This window comes from Sinocyclocheilus grahami, unplaced genomic scaffold, assembly GCF_001515645.1.
Source record: "Sinocyclocheilus grahami isolate Dianchi unplaced genomic scaffold, SAMN03320097.WGS_v1.1 scaffold899.1, whole genome shotgun sequence".
NCBI lineage: Eukaryota > Metazoa > Chordata > Actinopteri > Cypriniformes > Cyprinidae > Sinocyclocheilus > Sinocyclocheilus grahami.
Genome location: NW_015506078.1, coordinates 112,302 through 134,984, shown reverse-complemented (window position 1 = coordinate 134,984; position 22,683 = coordinate 112,302). Strand labels below are relative to the sequence as shown.

Here is a 22,683-nt window from a genome sequence, read left to right as displayed (position 1 = left end):
TTAAAGAAGTGATTTCAACTGTTTCATTACAGGATGGACATTGTGTGATGTTCTGGTCAGTAACTAGTTTTTGTGTTCCAATGTGACTTTTGCAGGCTCGATAGTGAAGATGAAACTCCACTATCTCAGAGTTGTTTTTGAATACCTTATTAAACATATGCTTGGACACTGGGACTACATCATTACCAAAAAGGAAATTAATCAGTCTTAGTAAGTCATCTATTTGACAGCCAGTAATATTATGTACAGCAGCATGAGTCATTATCAGCAGCAGAGCCTCTACCTTCACGATGGAGCCTGTTGATTTGAGAACTGTGTCCATCCCTGTGTCTGTGCCAGTTGTGTGAAGTGGATCATCTGTTGGGGTTTGAACCTTACTTTCACTATCCATTGCATCTGTATCTTCAAAAGATGCGCTAAAAGTGTTCTCATCCAATTCTTCCCAAGCAAATAAATCTGACAGAGCCTCACCCTAAAGAATTACAAAAATAAATTTTAGTATGGGACAGGACAAACAACTGTTTTAATATTTAATGATTGTTACAGCTGCAATATGGAAGATTATGTATATAGATTTAATGTATAAGATTATGTATATAGCTTCTGAAAAAAAATAAATAAATCATGGCCATTGTTGTCACGGTCCGTCGGAGGGAGACGAGGAGATGACTTACACAAACTCGACTTTTAATAAACAAACCAAAGGAGAGGAACACTAACATTGGGAGCGCAGAAGTAACAACACGGGATGACATTTAAGACTCGACAAAAAAAACATTGGACAGACTACACGTTAAATACACAACTTAACGAGGGCCTAAATTAAACACACCTGAATCAAATAAACAAACACAGGTGGAGACTAATGAACCTATAATGGAACCAAGAAGATAGGAACATAACCAAATATGGGCATAAGGAAACGAGGGAGAACCAAACACACAAAACACGGAACAGAGTCTTAAATATTGTAGCCTAAAAGTTTACAATTTTTTTTGCTGAATCAAATAAAATATTTCTTTTACTTTTTGCATTGTCTATTTGATGCTTTTTTTTTCATTTAACACAATGACTTTATTTTTTGGCAGTAATTTCCCAGCAAAATTTGATGTGTGGTTAATCTGCAATTAATTAGATTAATCGACACATTTTACACTCATGATTTTTCTAGAATAACTTTTGCTGCTGAATTATCCAGTAACCTAGTTTATAATAGTAGTTTTGTCACAGATTATATCATTTTTCATTAAAATGTTGTCTATATGTAGCATATTGCGTTTAACATTAAAGAGTGACGATCAGATCATCACACAGAAGTATAGAAAATCTACATCGATTAAAAAAAATAAAAAAAATAAAACCTACAGGTATCAGATGGTATCTGTATTGGCTGATGCTCAGAATTTTCTTGATCGGATCGGTTCTGAAAAAATGGTATCGTTGCATCCCTACTGCAAACTGGTTCTTTCAGACAGTTCAATTCACTAGTTTCAATGAAATTACATAACATATACTCAATGATATTATTAAAGCACCTAATAATGGTGTGAAACTTGGATGTTTTACATGTCTACATCATATAAAGTGAACAAACAAGTCTTCATCAGCTCACCTTTTTACAGAAACAATAAGAAATCATAAACTTTAACCCTTCATCAAATGCTGGGTTCATGCATGCACATATCAGCAGCCTGACTCGAACTGTTTCCTCAGTTTAGTGACTGTTGGAGGAACTGGAGCGTTGAATCAGATCATTCATTATAGGATCAGATACACCAGTATTTTGGCTCATTTCAAGTTGGAGTGACTGTCAGAGCCGAGACTCAAACTTGGGTCTCTGGCACAAGAGTCTTCATTTCCACCACTGAGCCACAGAAGTTTATTAAACCCCAAAAGTCAGACGCGTTCTGAAATTAACTCAAACTGATTTTTGTACCCTTTTTGTTAAAAAAAAAATTCTATCAACGATAGCCACAAAACAGAAAAATCTCCAGTCCACAAAGGATTCAAAAGGAGAAAATAATCTCCAAAAACAAAAACTCAGGAAAAAGTCTCCAAAAACAGCAAAAAAGAAACACAGGAAAACAATCCAAAAGGCTTTCAAAGAAAAGTTCTTAAAACTAGAGCAGATTTACGACAGCAACTGGCTTAGGAACAACAATAACCAAGCAAAGATACAAAGGAACTGATCATCTTAAATACACAGCACAGAACGAGACACATGTGAAAACAATAGCACTGATTACAAGAGGCACACGTTTGACATGAGAGTACTATGGGAACCTCTAATGGCCAAAATAAAACATTAAAAAGCAAAAACTCTTGACAGTCAGGCTTCTGAAAGTTGAGTTTTGATTGAGTAACTTGTCGATCTGTGCTGCTTGATCGTACTGTTTCAGATGATTCAGCCCGATTTGATGAACTGGTTCATCTAGTTCACCAAAAAGAACCAGTTCAAAAGAAAGATTCGATCACAAACCGGACACCACCGGATCACACTCCAGACCGTTTGCCTTAGGCTCTGGATTACAGGTAATAATACAGTAAATAATGTTCAGTTTCTTGCACAAACCAATCGTTTCACTTCAATAAGACCTCAATATATCATCATTATTCTCAAAGATGTGCAGCCGCTGATGTGCATTTTATGAATCACCAAGTAGCACGGTTTCAGCTAAAAATCTTCTTTACCCTTCTACTGAAGAAATAAACATCACCTACATCTTGGATGGCCTGAGGGTGCATAAATTAACAGCAAACATTTCATTTTTGGGTGAAGTATCCCTTTAAGACATAACCTGACTGTTTAAGAGTATACTCATCAAGATGGTATTTTGCCATCATTTAGCATATTAGTCAATTCAAGAGTAAGAAAACACAAAAGTGAACTCGATTTGGTGTTTGCACGCTGTATGAGGTGTGGCTAAGCACACAGAAAATAGCATGCGAGTGCTGGATTGAGTTCTTTCCCCATGTTATATGCTTGAATGGTTTAAAATCACTTGACATTTTCAAATTGGCAAGGCTTAAAGCAGAGTCTCTGACAACACCAAATAAAGTTCCCTTTCATTCGGTCACTCAACGTCACGTCAGTGATGACCAACGAATTGGGATCTTTCCAGAGAGACCAATCCACTTCGACTGTAACTAAACGAGCCAATGGACATTGGCATGCGGATTTTGCATCTGGCTGCCACACCCTGCAGCGCGGGTATAAGAGGCAGCAGTTGCACTGCATTCATTCATCCTTTCGCTTCGGAGCCGAGCAGTAGTGCATCACTACGTGGTGGGGTCCCTCTGCCTCTGCCGTGTTCTAGTGTTCATCCCGGCAATCAAGGCAGCGTTGTATCTGGTCAAATCAGAGGTGATTTGAGGATCATGGTGAGGGCTTCCCCAGAGGGAGTTCGTTACCCCTCAAACATGCCGTAGCCAGTGGAGCAGCCGCAGGGATGCGCTGGCCCCTCTACAGGGTTAAGGGAGCTGGCTGTTTCCTTCGGTTCGCCCCCTCGAGACCAGATGTCGATCGCAGCATCGGGGGGCGAGCTCTCTCTCTCCGGGGATGACGACCTGGCTGCTTTGCCCCCTTTGGGTGTGACAGTATTGTCTAAGCCAGTTCCAGAAATGACCGCTATGCTTTCCCGGGCCGCCGAGAATGTCGTGCTCGTGTGGAATCCTCCACCGCGTCCCGATCCTTCGAGGCTGGAAGAGTGGTTCTCGGTGGAGGTCGCACTGGTTCTCCTTACAAGATTGTGGAGGCACCCTTTACTGCCCAAAAGAAATCTTGTAGCTCCTCTGCTCTCACCACCCTCGATGGTGGAGCAGCTTTGGGGTACACGGGCATTCACTCGGTGGAGCGGTCAGTGGCCTTGCAACTGTGTCCGACGGCCACTACCACTCTGCAGGGTGACCCGTGTCTCCCCTCACAGGCCTGTAAGTATTCGTCAGGCTTAAATGGCAGTGGTTACAGAGCTTGTGGGGAGGCGGGTATCTGCCCTCCACGCCATGGTGTTACTGCAGGTCCATCAGGCCAAAGCCCTGAAAGACCTGCACGAGAGTTGTCACAATCGGGCAGTCCTTCATGAACTGCGTGCTGCAATGGACCTCACGCTTCAAGCAACGAAGGTGACCGCACAGTCCCTGGGTCGTGCGATGTCCACGTTAGTGGTCCAGGAGCGCCATCTCTGGCTGTGTCTGGCCGACATGAAGGGGCATGATAAGGTGCAGTTCCTGAATGCTTCCATGTTTGGCGGACATGAAGGAGCATGATAAGGTGCAGTTCCTGAATGCTTCCATGTCTCAGACCAGCCTTTTCGTTGACGCTGTCGAGAGCTTCGCCCAGCAATTCTCGGTGGCACAGAAGCAGACAGAGGAGATCAAGCCGGAGCCGGAGGAAACCTGCTGCTTCAGTCCCGGCTGCAGCCCCTTAGCCTGCTCCTTGCCGTGGGCGCCCCCCTGCAGCTACCCCCGCTCCCATGCAGCAGCCTTCCACCAGGCAGCGTCGTGGAGCCGGTCGCAGGCAGGATGCGCAGCCCGTCCAGGCCCCCGCCAGACCCGGTGGTAAGCGTAAGTGCAAGAGGCCCTGAGACGGGCGACCCGGAGATGAAGGAGACTGCTCGTTGGGAGATGGTGACCGCACCACTTCCATTTGCAATTTATTGAATGGGATCGCTATAATAGATTAGTGGGACGATTGTCCACCAACCTATTAAACCAATCCCATTCAATAAATGGGGAGTGGTATGTGTGTCCATTTGCAATTTAAACAATGGGGATGGCTTTTAGAGGTTTTTGGACAATAGTCCTTCCGACCAATTAAATAAATTTAAATCCCATTGAATAAATTGGTAATGGACACCTATACCACAAGCAATTTATATTTTAGCTATAAAAAAACCGAGACAAAAGGAAGTTTTCAAATCTTTATATGAACAATGTCAGTCAACCAAACTAGAACACGAACTGATCGAAACAACAGACAAAACAAAATGCAAACATCAAACACATGAAATCAAAACAAACTATTTACAAAAGGGGCTTTTGAGAACCCCTCAGTCTCCTTTTGGCCAGTCCCAAGAGTTTTTGTGCAGCTTGTAGCTTCTGTGGTGACTTAAGTGGGGAGAGCCGCACGACTGGTAAAAAATGTCCCCTGGTCTACTTCGGGCTGAAGCGCCTCTTTTTCACTGGGGTTTCTCTCTCCAGGAAATAGTGAGAAAGGCAAAGAGTTAGTGAACATACCTACTTGCCACAAACAGTTGAACCAATCCATGAGAAACTGGACTTATTGAAGCAGACTCCCTGGACTCTGGGCTTGCTTCACTATGGGGAGGGCTGGCAGAGGTCAACAGGCTGGCGGAGGGGGACTGGCCGGCCGTTTGCACGGTTTAGCGGGGCACTTTGGTTTCCCAGGCACAGGCGCCACGTCCTCCCCCTCCATGGCTGGAGGTGTCATGGCACATAAACTGTGCCACTTTGTGCCTGTTCTCTGGGCAGTGGGTGTTCTTCGCCTGTTTGGAGAGAGGAAAGCATAGGCAAAGAGTTAGAAAAAAACACACACACACATAAGAAACTCACACAGCAGAAACATGCACAGGAACACTTATGTGGGTGGCGATGGAGATCCTCAAATCGGTGAATGTGCAGGCAAGCCCATCGATCTCCAAGCCTCCTGAAAATATTGATTGAGGTTCTTGCAGGAGCTGGGTTTGGATGTGAAAAAAAAGAAGTGGGCATTTTTGCCACCCACGAAGGTGAACCTCATTGAAAGAAACTGCTGAAGCCACCCATAGTCTTCCTGGTCAAGGGCCAGCTGGGCGGCACAGAAGGCCTGGTTGGTCTTGTGGGCCGATATCTGCATAAACAGCAAGAAGCGGTCTTTTTTCTTTTTTTAAGAGAAAACCATGCAGAGAGACAGAGAGAGAGAGAGAGTAAGAGAGAACCACTCACGTTGATGACAAATTTGCCCTCAGTTACGGTCTTCCTGGCGTCCTCCACCTCCTTGATGGTAAGGTTCTGGAACACCCCACCGCGGTGTCCATAAATACTGGCCCAATACACGGTGAGGTGCCCATAAAAAGACCACTGGTCTTTCTTCTCCACTGCTGTATCGAGGTGATCTGCACAGAAAAAAGAGAAGCGTAAGGGGCACGTGGGATGCCAAAGTATGAGAGGCAAGAGGAGTCGAGCACTTACTCAGAATCTCAGGGATCCTCTTCTTGGCTGCCTCTTGGCAAGTACGCAGCATGGCTTTGGAAATAAGGCAGCCCTCCTTGGCCTGTTTCCTCGCCACCTGGTAGACCGCCACGCTGCGCCCTACCGGGCAGATCATGGACCGCATCTCCCTTCTGAGGCCAAATAAGGCAACGCGGGAGAGCCGGCATGTGGGCGGCGGGGTTTCATTTACAAACTGTAGAAACTGAGCCACATTCTTCAGATAGTGGTGAATTGTAGGCTCAGTTATTTTGGCTTGTCTTAAAAACGAAAGCCAGGTCCACATCTTTGCTGCGTTGTTTGTTTAAAAATGTCATGCTGGCCAGGTCAGTCTGGCCAACAGACATGTAGGCAACAAAGTTTTTGATCCGGAAGATCTTCGAGGACACATTATTTATAAGTTTGGGCGAGGGGTCGGCGCCCACGTGGTGCCCCCAGAACTCCTCGATGACCTGATCTGCAAAAAGAAAACACACAATGCAAAAAGAAAACACACAAGAAGGACCAGGTGAGTCGGGTCAAGGGCACAGAGTATGAGTAAGAAGCGACAAGTGTTATACTTACTCAGTGCCGCCACGTGGTCCGGGAAAGGGTATGCCGTCTGAAAGGAGCGCAAGGACTCGCCGCGGCTTTTCTTTGGAGGCCCGGCAACCGGCTGCTCCTCGGGCTCGGCGACCGGCTGCTCAGGGGGCTCTCCCTCCCCCTCCTCCTCCCCAGGGCATATTACGTCAGTGAATTAAATACCTCAACTGAACTCAAAATATTTATTGAACAAACAACTGATAAAAAATAAAACTCTTCTTTAAAAACATTAAAAACTATTTACATTAATAATATGAAAATTAAAACCATATGTCAACAAAGAAAAATAAAACCTTAACATGATTTTTTTTTTTTAACTTTTTTAACATTGTTATACGATTTCAACCAAAAAAAATTTACTATTAAAATTAAACAAAATCCTCACAATTTATAGTATGGAACTCTTCCAGCTGGTCTCCCAAGGTTGATTCCGTGTTCCTCTGTAAAACAAACCATCAGGTTAATCTACCATTAACTGTAGCATTATTAGAATTAAGATTATAAACTGGTTCGTACCTATCAGGTCCAGGATTACCCTATCCTCATTGGTTGGGGCCGATACTTGAGGAGATGAAGACGGTTGGGCTGACGCCTCAGATGGTTGGGCTGACACCTCCGCGGACGAGGCCCCCACCTCAGCCGGTTCAATTACCTGTCTGCACTATCTGTATGATATTGAAAGTACATACAAGGAGTTGATATAATTGTAAAGGACAATCAGAGCTTTTATACCTCAGTTTTGTGTATGGCTTCTCGTCCGTGGTGAGGCCAATTTCAAATCATCAAATGTATGCATAAAATTACCCAATAAGCACTCAGCACACCTTAACAAACCCATTCTTGTAACTTTCAAGTCATATTAATGTATGATTTGCATACAAAATGACTTCAGAGTTGAAAACAGGAAGTGAGCCCACCTGCAATTTATTTAACGGGCCTTCTGTACTGTGCCCATGGACAAATGTTAATAAAGTGTATTTTTCATAAATATGAGTGACATTGTTGATGAAACAACCTCTACTGTACTCAGTGCACTCAATGGAATCCATTCATGTCAGTTTCATGCCAAAATAGTGTATAATTTGCATAAAAACTAAGCAGAATTGAAAACATCCCAATTCCAATGTATTCACCGGGCCCTTCGTAGTGGCTCCGTGGACACACATAAATAAAGTGTATTTTTCATAAATATGAGTGATATTGTTGATGAAACCATCTCTACCATTCTCTGCAGACTCAGTGGAACCCATTCATGTCAGTTTCATGTCATAATAGTGTATAATTTGCATAGAAAATTTATGTCCACGGAACCACTATGGAGGGCACGCTTAAGTTGCAAGTGGGATTTTTCTTTATGTTTGACTTAAAATAAGAGTCATATTGGGGCCAGGGCCTAGGGGCTTCGAATGCTTGACCGTGGGACCCTCACGTACCATGTGGAAAAGGGCCAAATTCCTCAGTTTTCGGGAAGACCTTTAAAAAAAATCAGCAAAAATATTCAAGGAAAATGTTCTAGCCCCTTTTCTGACCTTTTGACCCCTAATGGAGGTCGTAGAGTCACCAAACTTTTCCGCCCAATCGAAGAGGTCCCCTTGAGACAAGGATTTCGAATTCGGCTCGATCGGACCCTTCCGAGCCGCGTCCACGTAACTGCTAGGCCGAACCCATTCAAATAAGCTGAAAGTGGGACTTTTTTTGGAACGTACCAGGGGGCCCAAATCGCACACGAAGTTGCGTCAGGACCCCTGGAGCGATGTGCCAAAAGAGGCCCGGCTTTCATCCGTTTCTCTGTCTGCCATTGAAGTCAATGGGAGAGACCCAGAAACAGGCCCGATTTCAGTGAGATGCGAGGCTGGACTTAAAAGGCTTAGGAAGTGGCTAGGGCCCTCAAACTCAGGGGCCCGAATGAGGGGCCCACGACGGCGGTGCGTGCCGAGTTTAGACCTTCCATCTCCATATGGGAGACGTCCCGCTTTCCATGTAAGCGTGTAACTGTTTCGTGGATGCGCGGACCCTTTTTTTTAACCTTTTGACCACTGAACGAGGTCGTAGGATCACCAAACTTTTACACCCGCTCGAGGGACCCCTGACGAGACACAAATGGCACCCTCTAGTCGATCGGCCCTTTCGGAGCCGCGTCCATGAAACCGCGTCCACTTGTGTGCGGGGTTTCCTTCCTTGTCTGGTTGCCGAAAGGGGTTTCCCGAGGTTGCTGATTGGCTGGAAGCTCAGTCTTGGGAAGCCAGTGGTTGGGCGTTGGCTGGCGACGCGGAGCTGTGGTCTGCAGTTGTTGAAGGGTAGACAGCACTCATGCGGCGTTAGGCTTAACTCAGAACACGAAACTCTCAACGGAAAATAAAACAAACTAAAGAAATAGAAATAGAAGTAAAGTTTGACGAGACCAGGTGGCGTTTCTCCTCATGGTTTTGGAGGAGATGGCGTGTAAGCCAGAGCACGCTCAAAACTAAAGAAGCATGATTTAAAAGAAAACAACAAGGTTCAAAAAGGCAAGAAGGAAGAGCGCGAGAGAGAGACAAAAAAGCTAAAAGCTAGACACAAAAAGCTAAAGTTTGGTGGTGTCCTGAGTATTTAAACCAGGCTGTTTTACACACCCCAAATGGTGTTTTGACCAATTAGATGTCGTGTTTGCTCGGGGTGTTGTATATTCCTCCTCCCCCATTCATAAATCAAATGTTCTCTTATCAGTAACATGGTCCGCGTTTTTCCCGCTCTTGCCGAGTATAGTTTGGACATGATTTCTATAACAAGAATATGATACATTTGACAAAGAATTGATTGGAAGAAACTCACACATACCAAACATGAATATTAATGCGGTTATTAGAGAGAGGGAGAGAGAGAGATTAAGAGCGTGTGAATACGTGCGTCTATATGTCTCTCAGCAGCGTTTAGCAGCAGCGTCTACTAGCGAATCTTTAAGTTAATGCGAGTATTGTACATAATACTCCTTTTCATTCATATCAAAGTCTTGCACGTAAAATAAGCTTTCATTCAAGCTCAAATATCAGACATCTCGCATACACGTTATTAACCTTATCCACTAAAAGGGTTATAAAACATTGATTAAACTCCACTGATTACATATAATACATCGAGCATAAAAAGGCACAAAACACATTATTTGTGGATAAAGTTGCCCTACTGGCAATACTTTAAATGATTATGTTTTGAAATTGTCTGTGTAAGTTTCTGTGTTTCTTTGCAAAGAAGAGGGTGCGTTTTCCTTTGGTCTATAGGATGGAGGGGAGGAATTTATGAGTTCAATCAAAGTCACGTGGTGATCTGCTGAGCCTCCTGAGGGTGGCAGCACCTGTGGCGTGTTGGTAGGGATCCCAATGACTGACTGAAAGGGAACGTCTCGGTTACGTATGTAACCCTCGTTCCCTGAAGGAAGGAACGGAGACGTCCCGCCGCCACAATTGCTGTACCACCGCTGAGCTGCTGGGGCACCAGCTCGGCTCCTCAGCGAAAGCATTAATGAATGCGGTGCATCTGCTGCCTCTTAACACCCGTGCTGCGGGGTGTTGCAGCCAGATGCGAAATCCGCATGCCAATGTACATTGGCTCGTTTAGTTACACTCGAAGTGGATTGTTCTCTCTGGCGAGATCCCAATTCGTCGGTCATCTCCGACGTGACATCTCCATTCCCTCCTTCAGGGAACGAGGGTTACATACGTAACCGAGACGTTCTCTTTAGTGACTATGCGCTTTAATGGACAAATACACCTGGCCAATTTGAACATTCAAGTAATTTGAAAGCATTCAAGAATACACAATAACTCCATTCAAGCCTGACTCGCTCTGAGCTAGGGGAACCATTTCTATGGCTCCTTTCGCCAGTAAATTCATCACCTCAGCACGTAGGACGTGTGCATCCTCGCTCTGAACCGAGGTGGAGACCACGCAGCAGAATCACGGGGGTTTTCGAGCGAATTGCAGTGAATAACCTCGTTCTATTATGGCCCAATGCTTGTGAAATGCGTAAGAGGAAATGTGCTCTCTTTTTGAAAATGTTTGTGTTTTATTTTTTTATAACAGCGGTGAGTTGTGCGTGTGCTAATTGAACGGGCCCGGGGTTCACAACAGCATTTACCACAAACACAATTCCATCGGCACCCGGAAGTGAATGGGGTGCTTGGAGGCACAAAAGAGGCTTCTTGGGGGGTGGTCCAGCTATAGCAAGACTTTGCCCCCTCCTTTTCCTGTCCCGTGGATCAGGTTGACGCCGGAGGCACTTCCTTGGGCCGGGGTCCTTGGCACTTAGGGAATGGGTAGTGTCTAGCCGAGCGGGAGCGATGCTGGGGCTCAGGCTTAGGGACCGGAGGTGCAGCTGATGAGGTGGGCTTCGCGGGCTGCTGAGTCGGCGCCGTCTTGGGGCGACTGGCGGCAGCTGCAGAGCTGGAGCGTTTTGGCAAGAAGTGTCGCATTGCCTGGGACGACTTCTGTGCAGCAGTGAAGAGCTCTGCAAACCCTTCGACCGCAGGTCCAAACAGGCCAGAGGGGGAGACCGGAGAGTCAAGGAAGGGGACTTTATCCGTGTCCTTGATCTCTGTGAGGGTCAACCATAGGTGGTGCTCAAACACTACAAGGCTGGCCATGGATCTACCGATCGCCTGAGCCGTCATCTTTGTGGCGCGTAAAGCCAGGTCGGTCGCACTGCGTAGCTCTTTGCAAGCCGCGGGGTCCGGTCCAGACTCGTCCATTTTCTGGAGAAGTTTGGTCTGAAGGACCTGGAGGACCGCCAAGAAGTAAAGTGCCGAAGCCGCTTGTCCAGCAGACGAGTAGGCCTTTCCAGCGAGTGCTGAAGTAGTCCTGCATGACTTGGACGGGTGGGCGGCCTTTGCCTTCCAGCCGATGGCCGTGGGCGGGCTGAGATGCGCGGCCACTGACTCATCCAGGGGAGACGATTTGTCATACCCCTTTTCTTCGGCGCCATTGACCGTAGTGAGGGCAGATGAAGAGGAGGTACACAGGCGGGCAGAGTAGGGGGCGCGCCAAGATTTGGTGATCTCTTCATGGACTTCCGAGAAGAAAGGAGAAGCTTATTTTCGAGGGGCTTGACGGCGCCTGGGCAAGAACCATTCGTCCAGGCGGCTGCGGGTGGGCTCCTCCGGCGGAGACCAATCCAAACCAGCTCTTGAACAGCCTTAGACAGAACGCGGAAGAGTTAGGCGTCCATGCCTGTGCTGGCAGCACTGGGCTCTGCAGACGGCAGGGGGGCGGGGTCAAAAGACGAGCCCAACAGCTCCTCCTCATCTGAGGCACCCAGAGACACACTGTCGTCCATGGCATCACACTCACTCCCACCGAACGAAACCAGATCGCTCGCAACCGCAGAGGGATGCTGGTCCGGGTGCGATAAGAGGACGGGGGAAGCCTCTCTATGTGGAGAGAGTGAGGCATACTGGGGCTCAGCCGGCATGAGCTCACTCTTCACCAAGCGCTGAGATCCTCTGCCCCGCTGCTTTTTCCTCACAGGTTCCTGGGAGGAAGCAAGCGGGAGGGCGTGAGGGGCAGAGTCGGTTTCTGAAAAGAAAGCTATCCACAAGCGCAGAGAGGAGAGACTCAAATCCTCGCAATGAGGACATTCCGTCTCATTAAGTGCAGCTTCAGCGTGGGCAGCGCCCAAGCATGAAACGCACGAGTGACATTTGTAACAACACCGGAAATTTGCTCTTAGAAATTTCCTCTTATAGTTGCCGGATAGCGGCAGGGGACCGGGAGACCACGCTGCTGCAGACACCGAAGGCAGCTGAAGAGCGGCGAAGTCAGTCGAGCAGAGAGGGGTCTTGATCCACTGCGAGGCTTGTTCACGGCGAAGGCTTCTAGTCTCGTAGTGCGAAGATCTGTATTCGTCACTGGAGAAGAAATCTGAGGATCCTATGGCGAAGTGCACACTTATATAGCCAGATGCCCCGCCCAAATTGGCAGGCTCTGGCGGGCTGTGCCAAGCCATTGGTTCGTTTTTAATACACTGCACGAACCAATGGCCGTGCAGTTTCACTGCGTGATTGAAAAAGGCTTCAGTATTCGGAAAAAAAGGAGTTTTCCCCTTAGCGTCTTAAGCAAGTACGAGTTGAAGTATTGATAGGGAACAGCACTAAACTCCAACAACAAAGTCCTTTTATGCAAAATCATTGATTTTTATCTACAAATCAAGTATAATAATAGGAACATTGAATTATCTTGGAGAGATTTTCATCGTCTTGACTGTCGACGAACGTGACACAGTTTGAGTGCTGAATGGAGGATGACAGACACCCCAGGCGGAGAGAAGAGCTATGTGAATTTGACTTAAATATTCAGCTGAACCTTTATACTATGGAATGGCTTCAGAACACTTGAAATTTAGTGCACGAAAACTTTATGGTGCTTTATAATGTTTGTGCCTTTCGTGGGGCTTAATAAACACAGAATGGTATACGCAGAATATCGTATTTGGATTAGTCTCGTCGGACCGATACAACGATCCAGCAGAAAATGGCAGTATCAGAGCAATATGAATCCTGAATATCAGATCGGCGCACCTGTAGTTAAAACCATGCAAACCAATTGCCTTAAAATTTACTGGAGTAACACTTACTTGGTCTTTTTAAGTACTTCAACTGCCCTGTAAGCAAAGCAATGCTAACATAACCAACAGAGAGACTATCACTGCATCAACAACTGCAGTTAATGCTTTTTAAATAAAGCAGTTTGTAACCATTAAAAAATCAGCAGTAACCGTTTAAAAAAATCATAAAACAATAATGAAATTTTTATTTTTATTTTTGGAAAGTGAATTGGCAAGGTCCCTCTCTTGCTGCAGCCTCTCTCATCTCGTCATCTCATCATCCCTCATTTCCTCTGCATTCTCGCAATGAATGCTGATTCTGGTTCTGATTAACTCTTCCTCTACCTCTCTTCCTTGTCTCTCTCTCTTCCAACTCTCTTGCTCTTCTTTCCTCTAACTCTCTTGCTCTTCTTTCCTCTATCTGCTGGGCTTCTGCCTCTCTTTCTGAGCAGTGGTGGGGTGATGGACGGCTTAGACACTAATGCAGCATCCATTTCCACTTCCAGGATGCTGCTGTGAGTTCCTCACCCTCTGTGCTCCCTGGCTGTGGACAAGCAAAATAAATATATGAATAGCATTAAAACAAAGTTGTTCAGAAATACAAATAATTGCTTAAAAAAGCTTGCTTTGTAATTCTGCTTAAAGTTTTCCCATTTATTTTTTACAACTGCAGCAGATACTTTGCCCTGCAGATTCTCTGCTCCATAAAAGTTCTTAAGGACAAACAAAAGCAATGACTAACCCCATAGATTAGGGCTGCACAATACTGGAAAGAAACTTACTTTTAACATAATTTTTTTTTTGAGGAGTGCATCTGCAAAATGAATAAAAAATAGGCCTCAGCCAGTTGGCCTTTTTCATGGATGTTGGAACGCACATCCGGTGCAGCCTATATAGTGTAGCAACTTAAAGGCTACACATGACATTTCTCACTAGCGAGGTAATAACAGCGCTGTTTAGAGACGCTGCTGCAGAACACTGTTTGAGGGACGCACAGAGGTAGCCTAATTCACACAAGCTCTCTCTCTCTCTCTCTTTCTCTGTGTCTCTGTCTCTCTCTCGCTCTCTTTCTAATAACTTCATTAATAACTGCATTAGAATGCTATCAACGGCTCAAGCCTCCATTACCAGCTTTAAAATGACATTTTGGAACTAGCAAAAGAGGCGTTGGATGAGATGCGGAAGAAATAATCCTACTCACAATAGCGATTTAAGTACAAAAACCGGACGAATCCCTTTAAATATATCATCTGATCGATGTCTTGAGGTGTGGTAACCGTAGTATAAGTGGAATAATTGACTCCGGGCCATTGAATTATTAGAAAAATAATGCACACCCGAGGGGTGTAACAGCCACAACGCTAATTATTTTTCTAATAATTCAACGGCCCGTCATCAATTATTGCTTACATGATTGTTCATTTTTGTCATGCAATATTCAGTGTCAAGTGTAGGTGTTATAGGTCGATTCTTTATAGGTTATAAATAGGTGTTATAGGTCGAGAAGCCACATTCTTTGCAGGTTACCTTAGATAAGAAATGAAGGCCTGATTTCACAGACAGGGCTTAGATTTAAAACAGGATTAGGCCTTAATTAAATTAGAACATTTAAGTAGCTTTTATAAATTTTCCTTAGAAAAAACATTACTGGTGTGCATCTTTGAGACAAAACAATGGCTCAGACATTAAGATCTGTCAGTGCAAGTTGCTTTCAGTTAAAACAGCTCAAACATGCATTTTAGTCTGGGACTAGCTTAAGCCTCGTCTATGAAACCAGGGGGAAAAATCTGTTGTTATAAAACTAACCCCTTACACTAGACGTTTATAATTTCTACCCTCAAAATGACATGACCCCTACTTGCACTTTTCAAAATGCTGATGTAGTACCATATTGAAACTAAAGCTTATAGTGTAGGGGGAAGTTTTTAAGTTTATTTTCTTACTGCGATTGCAGTTTTCTATATTTAGGGGTTTTATCCCAAAAAATCTTTTCATTTTTCATGATGTTCTCATGAATGTTCAATCTGTAGTATAAAACTTACTATATTAAAATATACTGATATTGTCTTTTGTCTTTTACTTGGATCCCTTTGAAAGCTGACACGCTGCCTGTTGAGTTCACTAGCTCATCATGCACGTGTACTGTAAGCAAAGATTTGTGCAATCATCTTGTTGCCATGCCTTTCCAAACTGCCCACTTCAGCATGATGCAGATGCAGACTGTACCACCAACTACGGCATGCACAAGCACTCTGCAAACATGGCATAGATCAAGAACACAGGTAACATTACAACTACCTATACACTAGTATTGCCAATTAATGACAGTTATTTAAAAATATACTTATAAAAGTTTCTGTTGTTGTTTTTTTCCAGGGGATTTCTGCAGAGACTACAGATCAGGTGGTGGTTAAAAAGCCAAGGATGTCTTCCAGAAGTGTATGTAAATCTACACTCTACAGAGCATATACAGGTAACTTTTCATTAAATAGCATCTTTAGCATTACATAAAGGATACTCCATGGCTAGCTGCGCATAAAATTATTTTAAAGGGATAGTTCTCCCAAAAATGAAAATTCTGTCATCATTTACTCACTCTCAAGTTGATCCAAACCTGTATGTGTTTTTGTGAACACAAAGGAAGATATTTGGAAGAATGTCAGTAACCAAGCAGATATCACCCCATTGCCTACCATAGTATTTATTTTTCCTACTATGGCAATAAATTGGGGGCGAGATCTGTTTGGTTACAAACATTCTTCCAAATATCTTCCTTTGTGTTCAGCAGAACAAAGAAATTCATACAGGTTTGGAACAACTTGAGAGTGAGTAAATGATGACAGAATTTACTCACTCTCAAGTTGATCCAAACCTGTATGTGTTTTTGTGAACACAAAGGAAGATATTTGGAAGAATGTCAGTAACCAAGCAGATATCACCCCATTGCCTACCATAGTATTTATTTTTCCTACTATGGCAATAAATTGGGGGCGAGATCTGTTTGGTTACAAACATTCTTCCAAATATCTTCCTTTGTGTTCAGCAGAACAAAGAAATTCATACAGGTTTGGAACAACTTGAGAGTGAGTAAATGATGACAGAATTTACTCACTCTCAAGTTGATCCAAACCTGTATGTGTTTTTGTGAACACAAAGGAAGATATTTGGAAGAATGTCAGTAACCAAGCAGATATCACCCCATTGCCTACCATAGTATTTATTTTTCCTACTATGGCAATAAATTGGGGGCGAGATCTGTTTGGTTACAAACATTCTTCCAAATATCTTCCTTTGTGTTCAGCAGAACAAAGAAATTCATACAGGTTTGGAACAACTTGAGAGTGAGTAAATGATGACAGAATTTACTCACTCTCAAGTTGATCCAAACCTGTATGTGTTTTTGTGAACACAAAGGAAGATATTTGGAAGAATGTCAGTAACCAAGCAGATATCACCCCATTGCCTACCATAGTATTTATTTTTCCTACTATGGCAATAAATTGGGGGCGAGATCTGTTTGGTTACAAACATTCTTCCAAATATCTTCCTTTGTGTTCAGCAGAACAAAGAAATTCATACAGGTTTGGAACAACTTGAGAGTGAGTAAATTCTGTCATCATTTACTCACTCTCAAGTTGTTCCAAACCTGTATGTGTTTTTGTGAACACAAAGGAAGATATTTGGAAGAATGTTTGTAACCAAACAGATCTCGCCCCCAATTTATTGCCATAGTAGGAAAAATAAATACTATGGTAGGCAATGGGGTGATATCTGCTTGGTTACTGACATTCTTCCAAATATCTTCCTTTGTGTTCAGCAGAACAAAGAAATTCATACAGGTTTGGAACAACTTGAGTGTTAGTAAATGATGACAGAATTTTCATTTTTGGGTGAACTATCCCTTTAATGCGTGACATGGAGGCAAAGAATCACCCGTTGAGAAGCGGTTGCCTCCGCACAGTGCATTCAGATTGTTAAATGCACAGCTAGCCATGAATTATCCTGCTAATACCCTGGTCATTTGCCAAGTTAAAGACAAGATAAAGCTGTTATTGATGTTTGCTGCACAATAGTTGACCAGACGGGTAAACATTATGATTATTTTCTTCAGTAATGTCTCGATCTAGCATTCTGACCACTTTAAATCAGATGCAGAGATAAAGTATGGTGGTAAGATTACATTTATTTACGTGAATTATAGCATTTATTTGAATTAGAGAGACTTTTATTAATTAAATTCTGTGTGCATGAAGCACAATCTCCTATCTCTGTTTCAATGAAAGCAATCAGAATCGAGTATTCAGACACACCATGGTGTAACGTCACATAACAAATTCAAGACTAATGTGATGTCTTGAAATGATTTCTGTGCACGTTTTTTCAGGTCGCCTCCCTGACCCAGCAGTATTGGCTATTGGAGAAGCTGTCAAAGGACTCACTCCCCAACCTCTGATTTCCTGCGTCCTTAATGATTTAACAGAACTGTCTTTGGTGGACTCCAGATTTGGTCCAGTGCCCCAAGGTTCAGTGCTCTCCTACCAGTGTCCTCCTCTTGTGATCAAAAACAACATGAAACACCTAGAAGCTCCTGTGGTTCCAAAACTCCCTATTGATAGTTACACATTTCCAAGGAGCTTGCACTTCGTCCCAAACTGCCACCAGTTCTTCTATTTGGAGAGCCTAAGTGTCACACAGGAGTTGGCAGCTGTAATAGAGGAGCAAACTCAAGACCAATCAGAGTGTCCATTATGGAAGGAAATGCAGAAGCCTAGAGTGACCGCTAGCAGGTTTCATGAGGCTTCTCATGTGCGAGGAGAAACATCTGGAGAGGCACTGGATACTCAAGGGCGTAAAGCAAACTAAGGCAATGAAAACAGGCCTTGACAGGGAACCTGAGGTGCTGGAACGCTACTCTTAATATTTCAATGAGAATGTCTCGCCTTGTGGTTTTGTGGTACACCCGGATGCTCCCTATCTTGGTGCCAGTCCTGATGCTAAAGTTTATGACCGTAATGCAGATCCCTGTTCCGGGGTTGCTGAGGTGAAATGCCCAGATGTTCCTCCAGTTTCTGAGGCTGGACATATTAAAATTGTGAATGGACAGGCAACCCTGAAAAAATCTCATAAATATTACTGGCAGGTTCAAGGTCAGCTGGCCGTAACTGGACTGAATTGGTGTGACTTCATCACTGACACTGAAGAGGACATGACAGTTGAAAGAGTGTGGAGGGACAGTGTCATGATATAACTCAGACGAGAGACTCCGGCCGGCCGCCTGTTGCTGACCACTGGTCTATGGTGTTACCAATATTTGAAGTAAAATTTTGGTTTGTTCTAAAATGAACAGGGATATGCAACTTTAGGTAATAATCAATTAATTAATTTAAAAAATCAGTTTCATTGATCATTTAAATTTCAGTTTTTAAACAAAATGTTTAATTGTTCGTCTTGGCCCCTATTTCTGCCAAAGGAGAATAGTTTTTTATTTTTTTTCAATTTAGATATACATCACAAAAAGACGGGAAAAATGGTCTGTGGTACCTTTATAGTCTTTATTCTAAAAGATTAAAACCACTTTACAGTCTAAAAACATTTAATTATAAGATTAAATGGCTCTGAAGGAAATAAATTGCAGATACATTTTGAAGTAACACCACAGACTTCATATTGCATAAGAGGTTTAACCTTAAAAATTTATTGAACAAATGAATGAAATTCATCATGAGTAGGATTACAAGAAGTATCTACTCTGATAAAACAACATTTAGAAAAAAACTGTATTAAATAAATTAAATTATAACAACCGGCAACAGGTTTCTCACTCCTTAACAAAAAATTGTCTGCACAGTCGGATTGTGATGCAATCACGATGTGTGATCTGTTTCAGTAGAGAATAAATTTTTTTAGAACATCTTCAGTGAATAAAACATGTATCCACAAACTAATTTATCACAAAACAATCAAAACAGCTCAAAGGTTGGGCCTATTTATTGCAGTGTGCCTAGAGGTGTTTTGGTTATGATCAGTATCACCATTTTTTTTTTTTTTTTTTTTTTTTCTCTCAAAGTGTTTTCGAAGGTATTCCCAAAATGTCATACTTGATCTGAACAGACCTTTTGTTGACAGGTAGTGGCACTGTGATCAAACAACTCACCTGATCATCACTGTTACCTATGTATGTCATCTCTGGGGCTTGGCCAAAAAAACTTGTTTATGCCGTTCCTGTGCATACATTTGATTTTGATGTTGTGGCTTCTGAATGATACCAGGGCTTGGCTGTTCATCGTAATAGTGAACACATTGGACAGTGGTGTTTTCTTTGTCTATGACCTCTGGACGAAGTCAACAAGCTAATGACGATTGCTCAGTTGTTTTTTCATGCTAAGAGATGCCTCTTGGAGTGCATAACATGGGCAATCATACACACCCTTTTCAGCCTGGCAGAAACAACTTATGTCTCTGTATTTTAGGCAGTTGTGTTCAGTGCTCAGTTTTCACTGAAATCTACATGGATGAGGCATTCATTTGGGCTAAGGTTTTCACGCAGTTTCCTGTACATGGAATACTGCCATCTGATGTTAAATATGTGTCCACGGAAGTTAAACAATCTGTCCTGAAACTGAGTCACAAGTTAATTCTCTGATATAGCAATTTCCTTTTTGATTGTAACAGTGGAGCTATTACAACCATTCTCATGACTTATCTTTTCAAGGGACCACTGAGTCAGATTTACCCAGGGTTGCCAACTTTGGCTTTACAGCTGGAGTGAGATTTATGAATCAGTCACCTTTTTAGGGGTACAAAAAAGAAAATTATGTGGTAAGATCGTAACAGTTAGGAAAACAACATCAATGTAAATATGCAATTTAAGCTTTTATTTTGAAGAAACATGAAATGTCAGAAAAATGTCTGATCTATGAGTCATTTCATGAGGATGCAGACTTTGAGTTTTTGATCATCTGCACCGGTGGCTCATATTTGTAGCATGGTTCCATCGCAGTCATCTTTATGCACATTAAAGAGGACAATGTACCCTCTAGTGACAGTTTATTTCTTGTCTCAGTTTTGTTGAGGCCTATCACAGAGAAGGTTCTCTCAAAGTCTGCATTTGAATGTGGTAGGCAGAGCACAAGCTGTGCCACTTTTGCAAGTCTTTGGAACCTGGGTGCACCTGTTAAACGGCTCTTCGTTGCACTCAAGTGTGCCCATGTGACATCCATTCGGTGGAATTCCTTTTCCCCATCAACTTTGACCAAGGCAGTCTTCCAGACCCTTTCTAGGATGTCAGTGTCTTCTAACATTTGAAAATCCAAGAACTCCTCACCCAGGCAGTCCTGTTCTTTGGGATCATCAAATGGCAGGAGGTGAGTGTATCTGGATAAATAAAGTTTAGTCAATTTAGTCAAGAAAACAAACAGCAACCATCAAAGCAGCTGATGGACATCACTTCAAATCACTCAGATTATCTTAATGTAATTGTTTACTTGAAATATTGGTAGTGAATCAGGGTTAATTTGCTCATCTTTGGACAAAGTAATTTGGAGTCCAGTCTCTGCCTGAAGTCCACAAACTGAGCATGTGACAGAAGGAATTTGGAACTTGAAAGGAACTTGAACAGAACTTGACTTGACTTGAACTTAAAGGTGGGGTAAGTGATTTCTGGAAGCCAATGTTGATATTTCAAATCACCAAAACAAACAAGCCCCTACCCCAAAAGGGTCTCGCCCCTATTTTGATAGCTCCGCCCCACACATACGTACGCAGCCCAGGCAACGATTAGTTCTGTGAAACAAAGCAAAACCAATGTTACGCCGTGTCTACACCGGACGCGAGCGGCGCGACAAAATACTATAGAACCCATTATAATCAGTGATGCTGTCTACACTGGATGCGGCGCAACACGACAAATCCCCGACAGAAAACTGCTGCTGCCAGGGCAGGACTTAGGGAGGCGGGGGCCCCTGGGCTTGAGGTTAAGTTTGGGCCCTATACCTACACTACAAATGCCCTCAAATAGAACATCATTATGGAGTAACAAAAATACACAAACATATGCTTTGAGGTTCATAAATAGTACAATTAATATGCAACATGTCTAGGCTAAAGTCAAAGTTGAAATGTGATATTAAATATTTATTATAATATAATAAACAGGATGTGTTCTCTCAGTTGAGAGATCAAAACCCTGAAATAACTTTGAGCAAAAAAAAAAGCCAGGGATGTTGGTTTATTAGTATTATAATAGTTATTGATATATCTGTTTCCTCTTATGTCAGGTTCTTATTTAATCAATAAATTCAATCGAATAAAAAGACATGCTGGCTATTAACACTCAAATGAAATAACTATCAACAAAATTCATAGATGGATTGTGCATAAATGTTAAGTTTAAATATAACATTTTAATGTAGAAATATTAAATGATTGCAAAAATGAAATAAACTACTTTTTTAAATATGAAACTACAACCGCCAGTAGGTGGCAGCAAGTGACTGTCTTAATGAGTGAGTTGAATCAACTGATTCGTTTAAAAAGCTGATTAATTTAACTTTGCAAACGACTGTAGTTATAGCCTGATTGAATCATTTGCTGGTCCCTGTAACGCTGAGGAACAAAACACTGCTGTTCGGAGACGCAGCGGTTCGGCTGTTTGTTCTATTTACTTTCTGACGGAGCAAAACGGAATTTTATGTCTGAAAGTTACTCTGTAAGATGTTGTTTATTGTACATTTGTGATCGTGCAGATATTCGAGAAAAAAAAAACAGTACCCTTGTTTGTGTGATACGCTATGTCCTTTTTTAAATTTTAAATCATTTTGATGACACTTCTTCCCCACTATGTGTAATGGCAGTAAGACGAGAGAGAGCGCTCAAACCTCAACAGATGATTGCATAATTTAGTGGAACATTAATATAGTAATATAGAATCCTCCATAAAGAAATGAGGTGTGAACATTTGAGAATTTATCATTATCTTTCTAAATGTGCACTCTTTGGGGCTAAAGGCTTAATGGAACTGTTTAAAGTAGCCATGTGATAACAAACCAATCGGTGCAGACGCGATTCATACGCGTGTCCTTCTTCTGTGTGAAATAATCATAAATACCAGTTTATGCTGTTAGATTGTGGCCTCAAAGGTTGTAGTTGTAAGTTGTAGTCCCGGCTGGCCCGTTTAGATCTTGCGTGTGCAGTAGAAATGCGGCTAATAATTTCTGAATTCTGACTGGCATATAACAAAGAAATCAAACGAACGTAAACGGGCAAAGGCGGGGCCCATGGGCTGCAGCCCACTCAAGCCCAATGGTAAGTCCGGCCATGGC

General features: G+C 43.0%; 1 pseudogene; it reads right to left on the bottom strand.

Annotated features, from left to right (window-relative positions):
* Positions 1 to 5,333: 5,333 nt before the first annotated feature.
* On the bottom strand, positions 5,334 to 6,554 carry LOC107563949 (uncharacterized; annotated as a pseudogene).
* Positions 6,555 to 22,683: the final 16,129 nt, after the last annotated feature.